At 31.6% G+C, this 12,162-nt stretch overlaps 1 protein-coding gene across 3 annotated transcripts in view; it reads left to right on the top strand.

Annotated features, from left to right (window-relative positions):
- The first annotated feature begins 11,204 nt into the window (after positions 1-11,204).
- LOC143191043 (uncharacterized) overlaps positions 11,205-12,162 on the top strand; it is a 30,064-nt gene continuing 29,106 nt past the window's right edge. For all 3 annotated transcript variants that reach the window (XM_076395694.1, XM_076395692.1, XM_076395693.1), the window contains exon 1: positions 11,205-11,384. The gene's annotated coding sequence lies outside the window, so the exon portion shown is untranslated. The remainder of the gene's footprint in view (positions 11,385-12,162) is intronic.

Raw genomic sequence — 12,162 nt, 5'->3', positions numbered from 1 at the left:
CTTTTTTTAAAATTGGCTTTATTCATTAACGTTATTCATCAACGTAATCTCCATCAAGAGCCACACAATCATTCCTTCATTCCATTCATTATCTGTTGCCTCAAAATATGCCAGTTGCTGTTCATTCAGATGACGATTGTTTTGATTCCGAAGTGAAATGGTCGATCCGTTTAATCCATTGTTTAGGTTTACGTTTAAAAATGGCCAAACATTGCTCAGAAATATCAACACGTTCTTCTTTTTGGTCAACAGTGACAACAACAACAACGCGGCACCCATTTTGAACAACGCTTTCTCATTGTCAAATACTCATGCAATATATAATCAACATGTTCTTTTGATATTTTAACGATGTTAGCTAGCTCACGCAACTTCACTTTTCGATTATTTAAAAACATTATGTGGATTTTTTTGATGATTTATGGTGTTAGCACCTCATTTTGACGTCCACTGCGTTCTGCATCTTTGGTGTATCTACGACCATGTTTGAAGCCATCAAACCAACGTTTTATTGTTGCTTCTGATCGATTTCTTGAAAAGTATTTTTTCCCATCAAGATGCAATGTAGAATTAAAACACGGAATTGATTTTGATCCATTCTTTTGAAAATAACAAAAATAGTGTCACTCTTAGCACAATAACTCACAAACTTATGAGTAAAATGTCGTGAAATTTTAACAGCTTTATTTTGAATATTAGTACTAACTGAAAAAATGGTGAATTCAATAAAATGAGCACCATGTTTGGGGTTTAGTCTTTTTAGGCCCAGGACTTTTTAGCCCATATGTTATTTATGTATATTGTTAAAATATGTTTATATCTGCCTTTATAGTTATTTTTATGCAAGTACTATATTTACTTTTTTACTTTAATTGTTGTAGCCGTTGATATTACAGAGTATATTTGACGTTCCAAAGGGTTTCCAGCCATACGAATTTCAACTTCATTAAGAGTTGGTATATACAACTACGCGTCCCACGTGGTTGTCGTTTTGTAATATACTGCAAACGTTGTTGAACAACTGAATTAATTGTTAATGATTTTACAAAATCTGGCTTTCATCTAAACGCGTCTTTGCGACCTGGTCTTTTAAATTTACATTATTGGCCGCCATTATTGCTGTATTTAACCCATAGTTACGGACCATTTCGGAATTATGTGTACGTCAAATAATAGTACTTGTTCGATCTCTAAGACGAGCAACTTTGTCTAATCGTGTCTAATTGTGACTATAAGCCTCATTATGAATACACATAAACACATACACGAAATTTAATCAGGATATAACATTCGTAAATAAAGATTGCCAACAATTTCCCCCCCAATTACAACTGAATTAAAAGGTGTGAGGAAGAAGAAAATATTGATGGATATAGCATAAAAGCTGAAGATATATAAACTAGACACTCTCTCTCTCTCTCTCTCTCTCTCTCTATATATATATATATATATATATATATATATATATATATATATATATATATATATATTGGGTAAAATTGATAAGCCCCAAAACATAATCCGTAATATAAAATTGAATTTACTTTGTAGAAATAAAAGAAAATGTTTTTAGTTTTACGACATACATTTCTGATTAGTAGTGTATACATCAAGGTGTCCGAGATAAACTTATACTACCTACTGGCGAGTAGCCGACTTAGAAATCATCCCAGAAGACATTTGGCACTCTTCCAAGGGCAATAACAAATATTAAACAATCAGAAAAATTTACGACCCTGTCCCAGCAGGATTCGAACCCGCGACTATCGCAACTTCAGGTGGGCGGTCCTGCCTCCTTTACCACTGCGCCATCAAGCTGGCAAAATATATAATTAAAAAGTATTGTTTTTACAGGGACTCTTACAAAGCGTCCTTTATTACTTAACAATTAGAGATAAGTTTAATTAAAAATATTGATATTGAATTTATTTCACTTTGAACTATTGCTTTTGTTATCTGAATTTAATTTAATTACTCTCCCATCAAAAGTTTGTTTGAATGTCAATAGAAGCTCCATAAGCTTCTATGTAGGAATGTTGTTTGCGTATGCTGAATCGTTTGTTTGTTCGTACACTAACTACCATTTTGTAGAAGCAATTTGCACTGGAAAAGAAAATATTGATTCAATAACAACTTGTCTTAAGGAAATTAAATAATAAAGAAGAAAGAGAGACTTCGTTGTGCTGGTCTTTTAAACCCAGAATCGCGTGGTACAAATTAGGTATGGTAAACTCGATTCCGATTCTACTCCAGAATCAGTTTTTTTTTCGTAAAAAAATCGATATTTGGGAATCGACCTTTAATTCCCGAAGTCGATCAGGAATCGATTCTTGACATTCGATTTTACGGTTAAGTGACTAGTTTCAAGTTTTACATTTTACAACAAACCTTTCGATAAAAAGTCATACAAATATAAATTTATTTATTGTTTGATATTTATTGATACTAAATATTATTTCTTGTCAATATATTTATAAAAATGGCGCCCTGTGTATTTATTTTAAAATATTAAACAACGGATCTAATGTCCAATGTCATCAATGTGCGAAGCAATTGAAATATAATAATAGTTCCAGCAGATTAATTAAACATCTCAAGAAAACACATAAAAATTAATTAACTGTTCCTAATCAGTAGGTATACTTTTTTCCTTGTTTTTTCCTTATTCATATTTGGATGTTAGTAATTTTATTATATCATTTATTGCTTAATTTTACACAAGTTATTTTTTTCGGCCATCATTTATTTGCAGCCTTGCTTATCAGAAGCTTGCAATTAACTAGTCCCTCTCGGTGATTCATCAAACTTATTTTGAAGTTTTGAGTCTGAGAGACCAACTTTTCAAGATATTTTATTGATCGCTGTATAAGTAATGCAACTTCATTCTCGGGTAAAGTCTAATCGACCTATTAAACAGTGAGTTAAACATTTGCAGTGAGTGGTAGTCGTAATAATGATGTAACCACTGTTCTCATGTATATGATTGCTGTTGATAACCTTCCTCTGTGCGCTTCTGAAAAAAAAGGCCTCAGAATGTTTCCTAAAGAATTACAGCCTCTTTATAAACCTGCTTTATTTATACATTTGAATTATTCGTTCACAGTATTGCGATTCAAAAATATATATTCATCAACTACAAAAATTACTAATCGATATTTGTGCTCGATTGATCGATTCCTAGAACCGAAAGTTATTAATATAAAATCGGAATCGAGAATTGATTCTTTAAGAAATCTTTCCATTCCTAGTACCAATCATCTAGTGTTGCAAACCTTTGAATCTAGTGTGTGTGTATTTGTGGTGGCTTAAAGAGATGTAGCGGTCGCCACATCTAAATCATATTTTAATTAATGTTTTGGTAAACAATCTTTGATTGAATATTAAGTAATAAAGTGTACGACCGTTTCTGTAACAAGACATTAAACTAATTTTTATTTGTTTCCGTGTTCTAGCGCGTTAAATGTAATGATATTTGTTTATTCTTCTTATTATCGGTCTTATTATTTTAATATTTGATCAAAACGCGTTAATTAATACAAAATTGGCCGATTATAAGTATTGGAGAACTTTGTTAATGTCTTTTTGTAATGTTATTTAGATTTATTATATCCTTCTAATATGTTTTATTGTTGTTCTTATCAATAATAATATATAATTTATATCTTTGTCTTTGTGTTTATATCATTTGTACAGTTATTTTTCTGGCAAATGAAAAAAAGTGACCTTTTATGGAACATATTGTTTGCTATAGTTTGCTGAAAGAAAAAGGCACCGAGAGGTAAGGGCATTCACTTTCTTTTAAAAGCTCCATCTCTTGAATTACGCGTCCACGCCTCCTCTTCCGGTGTTTTATATGCTTAAAAACGCTGCTCTTTTTTATCATATAAAAAAATCGAAATGAATACCCCTGATATAGACGTTAAATTATCCTTCGTCTGTGAAAAATGCTTAAATTTCGGAAATTTGAACTAAGAGGTATTATTTAAATTTAACAATTGGGTGCTTTTTGCGATGAGATATACAACTCAAGCTTAAGTAAAAGATATAAGTAAATTTTTTTGTTGTAATTACAAATTTAAAAACCATAAAAAAAGCTGTGTAGATGGCCCGCTAAATAATGCTCTGGCGCTAGAATATTTTGGTGAAAAATGCCGTTCCAACTCAATAGTATCTATATATCGGTTTAGCGGAAACATTGCCTCTCATTTTGAGGAAAACGAGACACCCGAAAGCGTGAGAGTTGGCACGGTTAAAGGATATGAGGATTATATGAGGTAAGAATTTTTAGGCTTAAAGTTTTTGTGTAATATGCGCTATAAATAAGTACATTCCAATTAAATAAAATATGCCCCAGCTAAACAACTAGTAATATTTGCCACATCGGTGACATAAAATAAATAAACAAATATTTTAAACTCTATTTTTATTGGACCTGACTGATGTGCTGCTAGCTCCAATTATTATACGGTGGATTACTCGTCGTTTTTGTTGTAAATAACTCGGGAATTGGAAAAAACAAATAGTTAAGCTGCGAATATGTTTTTATTGTTTTTCAAAATATAGTGATCGATACACTTTTGCATACGTTTAAACCAATCTTCAAAGCATCTATTCCATTCCGAATGAGGTATCTTCAAAACATGATTTTTGAACGCTTCAATAGCTCGATGCTATTCGATGTTATATTAGTTCGAATCAGGGTTGTAGGGGGATGATTCGTCAATTCGATGTTTTGAGTGCTCAAATAGTTTCTTGTTTGAGAGCTCGCATTGTCATGATGAAGAACAAATCGGCGTCTCTTGTTTGTTTTCTTATTTCACCGAAGACTTCTTGCAAACAATGGTTATGTACAAATCAGAATTTATTGTTCGACGATCCTCTAGAGGTACTTTTGCAATATGACCAGTTTTCCTGAAGAAACAGGCCACTATTTTCTTTGAAGTGCTTCGTGCGCGAACAACTTTTGTTGGATTTGTCATCTTGGAACACCCATACAGGCGACTGCTGCTTACTTTCGAGCTCATACGAATATATCCATGATTCGTCACCTGTTACGACCTTATAAACGTCTTTCGAAGGTTTGTCAAATTGTGTAGGATCCAATGCGAACATAACTTTCGCACATCTAAGTGTTCTTGTAAAATCGCATATATGCTGGTGGAACTAATGGTTAGGGATGCCTCAATCTCACAATAGGTGACATGACGACCTTGCTTAATCATTTCGCACACAGCATCGATGTTTTCTGGTAAAACAGCCGATTTTTGTCGATCTTCACGAAACTCGTCGGACAGCGAACTACGACCACGTTAAATTCACTAAACCAGCGATATACGGTGGTTTTTGATGGAGCTTCACCACCAAAAGTCAAATTAAGTTGATTGGTGCACTCTTGTGATAATCTACGTCGAAAATCGTAAAAAATCATCGCATGAAAATGTTCACGATTCAGTTCCATATTTTGCCTAGGCGAAAAAATTTGCCTAAATATAAAGTAATAAAACAAATAGCGTCCGTGGGACAAAATGTTCTAACTTATTATTAATTATTGAAACTTAATATAAATTAGGTTTAATTAAATGCAATTTAAAATGTATAATTCTTAATAGGGACATCTATTACTTAAAATATTATATATTAAATATATATCTGTTTTTATGTTAGAAAAAAGTTTTATTAGCATAACATATCACTGGGCGATTACTAGTTTGAATAATTGTATTTCGTATCTGTTATGTGTAAATATGACTATATAAGCCCGAATTAGAATTTGAATTGAAAGCGTAAAAGATACATTATCATGATTTATATGAAACTAGTGAAGGGATCGAGGGATATTTTTATGTTTAAGCGTTCGCATTTTGTTTGTAGGGAATAATTAGTTTGGATATTAAAACTAATACTATGAAACCACATTACAAATTTACTCTGAAAGTTTGCTTATGAATTGTTTCGTAGTCACTTGAAGCAATCCTTAACGTAGTTAACTGCAGTTCGGGCAAACATATCATAGATCAAGCTCTAAGTGTCCCTAACACTAGCATCGCTTCTGTATCTAAGCAATTCAAATAGGGATTAAAATTGCAATGAACAACTTGATTTTACTCGAAGTTTGTAGTTCAAGGTGTGCGATCAGCAAAGGCGGATTGTAGTAGCTTAGTTGCTTAACCCATTTAAGTTTGGGTACACCAAAAGTTGGGAACGATTTTATAAAAACAAAAATAAAGGACGTTTGGGTAAAAACTGTGTAGTTCAGAAGATTATTAAAGGTAAATTGACGATTGAAGATCTCTAGCTCTAGCTCATCTCTAGCTCTAGAACATTTACAGGTATTTTTCAGAAGGAAATTTACAGAAATTTTTCTAAAACATTTTTGAGACCTGTCGTGACGACTAGTCTGTTTATATTATTTGTTTTTTGTTTGCATAAGAATATGAATTGACAGTATTCTTTATTTATCGTAGTCGACTGAATAAATCCCTACTTATTTCCGTTAAAATAATATAGCTCAGTTATATCTCAATTTGGATCGGATCTAGGTTTTAACGATTTAATACTGCCAATTTTGATGTCATTCACAAAGAATGGCCTACAGGAATATTTATCATATTTGATAACAATGACTTGCAAGATTATACGCAAGTTATTCTCTAGCATGTCATACGTTTCAAGAGTTGTGGAGTGTTTCAAGGATACATTGTTCATTGAATGGAAGGTTCTGTGACCCTCAGCTAATCCATTGCGTATGGTTTAGTTGACACGAGGTTTTGCAATAACGAAGAAGTGAGAAAATGGATCTATGATTTTATCATTGCCAAATCAACATCGTTTATTCAACACGGCATCACCATGTTGTCAGAAAGATGGTGATAAGTTGTAGGAAATAATTTAAATAGTTGTTTGTGTTGTAGCCTTTGTTATGTGCTGTACCAATTTCTCTCAAAAAATTCAAGTGAACATATCTAAATCAAATATCATGAAATTATCATCAATCGGAAGTCATGTCGAAAGAATTCATGACTACCTGATTCATTGAAGGATGTGTTCTTGCTTCAAAATCTGTCCAAAATTGTTTGATGTTCTGAAAGAAATCGGTCTTTATTTTAAAGCCTAATTTTAACCTATACCTAGTTTAATTTCACTTTTATCTATACAAAATATTAATATCTATTTATTTGTCCATATATTTATTTTGTCTCGATATTTGTAGTGTAGTTTTGGCTGTTGATCAACTGACGGAAGATATTTAGCCTCGATTTTTGTTAACAATTCTTGGTTTGTCTTGAAAGTCTCTAAAAAATGCTAAAGCGTTGGGAGACTAAAAAAATATCATCAGAATATATGCAAGCAGATAATTTAATAACACTGTTAGAAAATATTAACTATATATTATCGCAACATTATTTTGTTTTTCATAATAGTTATTTTTTATGTAATTAAAGCTAAAAATTTTAATATTATATATAAAATTCCAAGGAAATAACGATACCATTGAGAAATCTATACGCTCGGAAGGTTGGAAGTATAAAAGGAACCTGAGGAATCCCAAACAATTAGTGAAATATTTTTCGTCGTTTAAACCACAGTGATATATGACATTCCAACGGCAGATGTTGCTCGACAATCGATTACCTTTAATATGGTCAAATTGCTTTAAAATATGGTCCCATACAAAAATTAATAGTCTCCTTTAAGGACGTTTTATTGTCGCTAAGTGGATATGTGAGAAATTTATCATGTGGAAAACTGACTTGAATGACTCGGGTTATTTCATTCACGATAAAGTTGCCAATCGGCGTGCTTACTATACATCTTGACAGAAATGGGTTTCAACAGAAAACTTTTGATATAGCCATGTGTCATTTATTCAGCTCTTCTTACTATCTGTTATCTTTTTACTAGATCATTATTTTAGGTGCAGGTGTTATGAAATTAGAATGAGACTATTACAATTTATAAATTGTAATTAAGTATTTAATATATACAACAAATCAAAACGGGAAAGTTTATCTAAAAATGGAAACATATTAGTCCCAAATGTCACACCCGGTCAAAGTGAATCAGCAGTGGCCGTAACTAAGTTAAATGACCAAGTTTTGTTTTTGAGAATAACAAACTATGCCAAAATACACACATATACTTGAAGAACCGGTCAGTTAATTGATTTAGTTTGGATTCATTTGGTCATTGTCTTTCCTGTATACCGTGATAATGTTTGACATCTCTCGATATTTTCCGAAGTTATCTATCCGCTATCCGGAAACTGTAAGAACCTACAGCATCCAGATAACAATTTCTACAATCGAAACCAAGTTACCGGTTTAAGAATTCCCCCCCTCCCCATTATTTTGCTATACTAATTGCTAATAGAACAATTCTTACAACTTACTTTAAGATAAAAAAAATTGGTTTATTGGTCTGTTATAAAGCCTATTTGGACTTATGGGGTTCAAATATGAGGTCTCACTAAAACATCGAACCAACTTGCCACGGCAAAAAACTATTTGATTAATTATGTATGTATTCGGAAATTCATCAGAGTTTACAATCATCGAAAAATGCAATCCATTGATACATTCGCTGACAAGTCATACTCTTGTCCAGTTATCTTGTCCAGTATCAGATATTCAAAAAATTCTATTGTGGGTTTTTTGTCATAATTTCAACATGGGACATGAAAGGTAGCATTACCTTATTGAAATTTATTATAAATAAATGCGAATATTAGCATATTATGAGGATTCATGTCAATTTACAACTTGCAGAAACAAATATCAGCTCAGAAATTTCTCAGAAGCGGTGCTGAAAATTGAATCTATCCTTTCAATAAGCGACGATTGATTCAAAAAGTTTCTAATTTTGTCTTTTGCCACATAATTCACCTATTACCAGAAGCAAAGGCATTGCGTTAGTCGTTATTGCGACAAAACCATTTTACCAGACGAAAGGAGTTAGATTTATGAACCCGGAAATTTTAATATTATAAAGCAAGTACTTATATTTTTGTATCTTTTAACTATATAAGTATCAAACAGAAACAATTAAGCCGGCTTGGTTGGCGCAGTGGTAAAGGCGACAGAACGGTCCTCCTGCTGTTTTGCTGGGGTATGGTCGTCATTTATGTTTGTGATTGTTTAACATTTGAGATTGTCCTTAGGTAAGAGTGTAAAATCCGACAAGGATAATAATCCCAGTCACTCCAGTAACGAGGTTGGATAAGACCGGATGTCTTCTGGGATGATGTCCAAGTTGATCATTCGTCAGTCGGTGGGCTTATTGCCGAGGACCGTGGTTCGGAGCCTACGTTAAACAGTAGGTTCAGTCCAGATAAAACCGTCGTCGGTAAAAAGGAGACTCTAAATTATTAAAAAAAAAGAAACAATAATTTTTTTATTTGTTGTGCGCATGAGATATCTATATCCAACAACACAGAAAACAAAACAAATATGTCAAGTTTTCAACCAAAGAGATAAAACTATTTTAAATGAGTCAGATTCATGTTAGAAACGGGGTAAACGAATGTGTAGAATGTTTCGATCATTTTGAGAAAACAAAATCTAAGGTAGATTGGATTTAATGCGTTATGTGTAAAAAATAGCTGCACGACACCTGCACAATGTACAACAATATGATTATTGTAACCAATGTCAACGGTTTTGTTTAATAAATTAATATAGCCAGGAAAGAAAAACGGAAAAAGGAAAAAAGAACAGAAGATAGTTTATAATATATATAGAAGATAGAACAGTTAGATAGAAGTTTTAAAGATATTTCCTGGCAGTACCTTCGTCTTCTAGTTTAATTTTGATAATCGTTTGAACTACAGTATTTATCCAAATTTCCATGATATAGCTGCCACTGAATAACCAAACTTTTGATCAACTTCAATTCAGTTTTGGTGATTTTACGTTCTAGATTGCGATATTTATGTTATCACGGCTAGAAGTGTTTTCCAAAACATGGAAGTTTGCTAATTGTAATAACTAATAAGTAAATGTACTTTAGGTAACTATTCAACTTTTCTGATCTTACAATATGAACTGTGGTACATTTTCCCGAACTCCAGTAAACTGTTTAGTATAAAACAGTAATCTGAGTTAGTAACTGCCGAACCATTACTAATGGAACGCCAATTTTTTCTTGATAAGTTAATAATATTAGGCTTATAATAATTCTATTAACCGGCCGACAAAAAAGAAGGAGTTTCTATGTTCGACTATATATCTTTATTTACTTTTATGTTAAACGTACATATGGAATAATAAATTCTTTCTAAAGTTCTTTGGATGTACAAATTAATACGTTAATTTACTTACTATTGGGAGTATTCAGTTCCTGCTTTGTTAAGAAATAAATTTACTAAAGAAACCTGAAATGAATCAGTAGTTAATACTACTAAGATATACAGAAAAATCTTAATAACCTTTAGAATTACCTCTAGTACAATGATATACTATATCTCTAAGACCATATCAATTATTATCAATACTTTTAACATTGCCGATTTGGAGGTGGCAGCGCGTCGGCCAGAGCCTAAAATATTCGTTTAAATTTGTATTTCTTTAATTTATTTATTTATAGTAGCCCCAACATAGTTGTGTTATTTAGCAACTTCAAACACCAACTTAATTTTAACAAACGCTATCCTTATATTTTATAAATTAAAATAAACTTTTAGCCCAAACGAGATTCGATCCTAGTACGTTATTGTTAGCGAGCTAAACTATCAGTTCGCAAAACTACCCGCTGGGTTTGTTTATATATTTTGTGTCACTAATCCACGGCTATTCTCGGTTGCTTGATGTTGTTTTTCGTTTTTTTAAATGTATTTATTTGTAGCACATATTGCACAAAAATATTAGGTCTAAAAATTCTTCTTCGATATAAATTTTAATCGTGCCAAATTTCATTACTCCAGGTGATCTCGTCTTTTCAAAAAGGGAGGCAAAATTTTCTCTAAGCCGATAGATATACTGCGGTGGTCAGACAGCCAAATATACACATAATTGTGATTAAAACAAATTAAGTGCCTATAATTGATTGTTTGGAAAAAAAGACATACCATATTTTTTATGTAAATAATACAGTTACTGGTTTAGTTTTGGAAGAAAAACTTGAAAATTAAAGAACACATCGGATGTTAGATTCCATAGGTACCTAAGTTTTTTTGGCTGTGTAATTTATTTGGACTGTCTTTTCCGAAATAATTTTGTTAGTGTTTTTGTTTTGTACATTATTATATCTTGTGTATGGTGAGTGTTTTAAATCATTATACTATAAAAACTTGTTAATAAAAGTGTTAAAGTCGAAAATAATTTAGTGTTTTGCTGATTCAATATTCATTTAATATTTGGATTTTAAATATAATTTGAATACAGGATTTTGTAAGTATATTCTAGAATTAATGCTGTTACCCCCACTGGTTTAGATGCTATTAAGTATTGCCTTGGGTTCTACAATTAAATATTGATATCCCTATTTTAATTAATAGTTTGAAGGGAAAATAAAATAATAAAGTTATATATGCCGTTGATGTTATTATCATTCTTATACCTGTATATAAATAATACCATAGAATTGTTTCAGTATTTTTCTATTTATTTATTAATATTTATATTCATTATAAAATAATGGTATTGTTTTTTATTATTGATCTTTAGTAGACAATATAAATTATTAGGAAAGGAAGAAATATATTGGAAATAATACAATTTATTGACTAAGAAAGATATTTTTAGCATTGGGAAGTATCTAATGAAACCGACTATCTACTGTTTAGTAATTGACTACTTTTTACTATCAACTGTTTCAGTCGCTATTCTCAGTCCGACTCATTTTACTACTATTTGCTATCGACTGTTTCAGTCGTGTACTTTTAGTTCCTATTTTCGGTTCTATTAGTTTCATTCGAAGTTTTAACATTCTGGCTCTGTCGTCTTAGCCCCAACCTTGAAAATAATGTGCCCAATTTGTGCTTACATAAGATTTATATGTAATATATATGGCTTTATGTTTTTTTATTGTAGTTTGCTTGTAAATAACTATATATTGTACATTAATATAACAACATTTTAGAACGCGATTTTTTCGTTATTGTTAATGTGATAGGGCATTATCAGCAGGTAAGACAGATACATCTTTTCATAACGTATTTTTATTATT

The sequence above is a fragment of the Rhynchophorus ferrugineus genome, unplaced genomic scaffold (assembly GCF_030347505.1).
Source record: "Rhynchophorus ferrugineus isolate W39M unplaced genomic scaffold, kcgeb_rfMv2 rfM2, whole genome shotgun sequence".
Classification (NCBI taxonomy): Eukaryota; Metazoa; Arthropoda; class Insecta; order Coleoptera; family Curculionidae; genus Rhynchophorus; species Rhynchophorus ferrugineus.
Note: the sequence above shows the minus strand (reverse complement) of the source record. Positions and strands in the feature narration are given on the sequence as shown.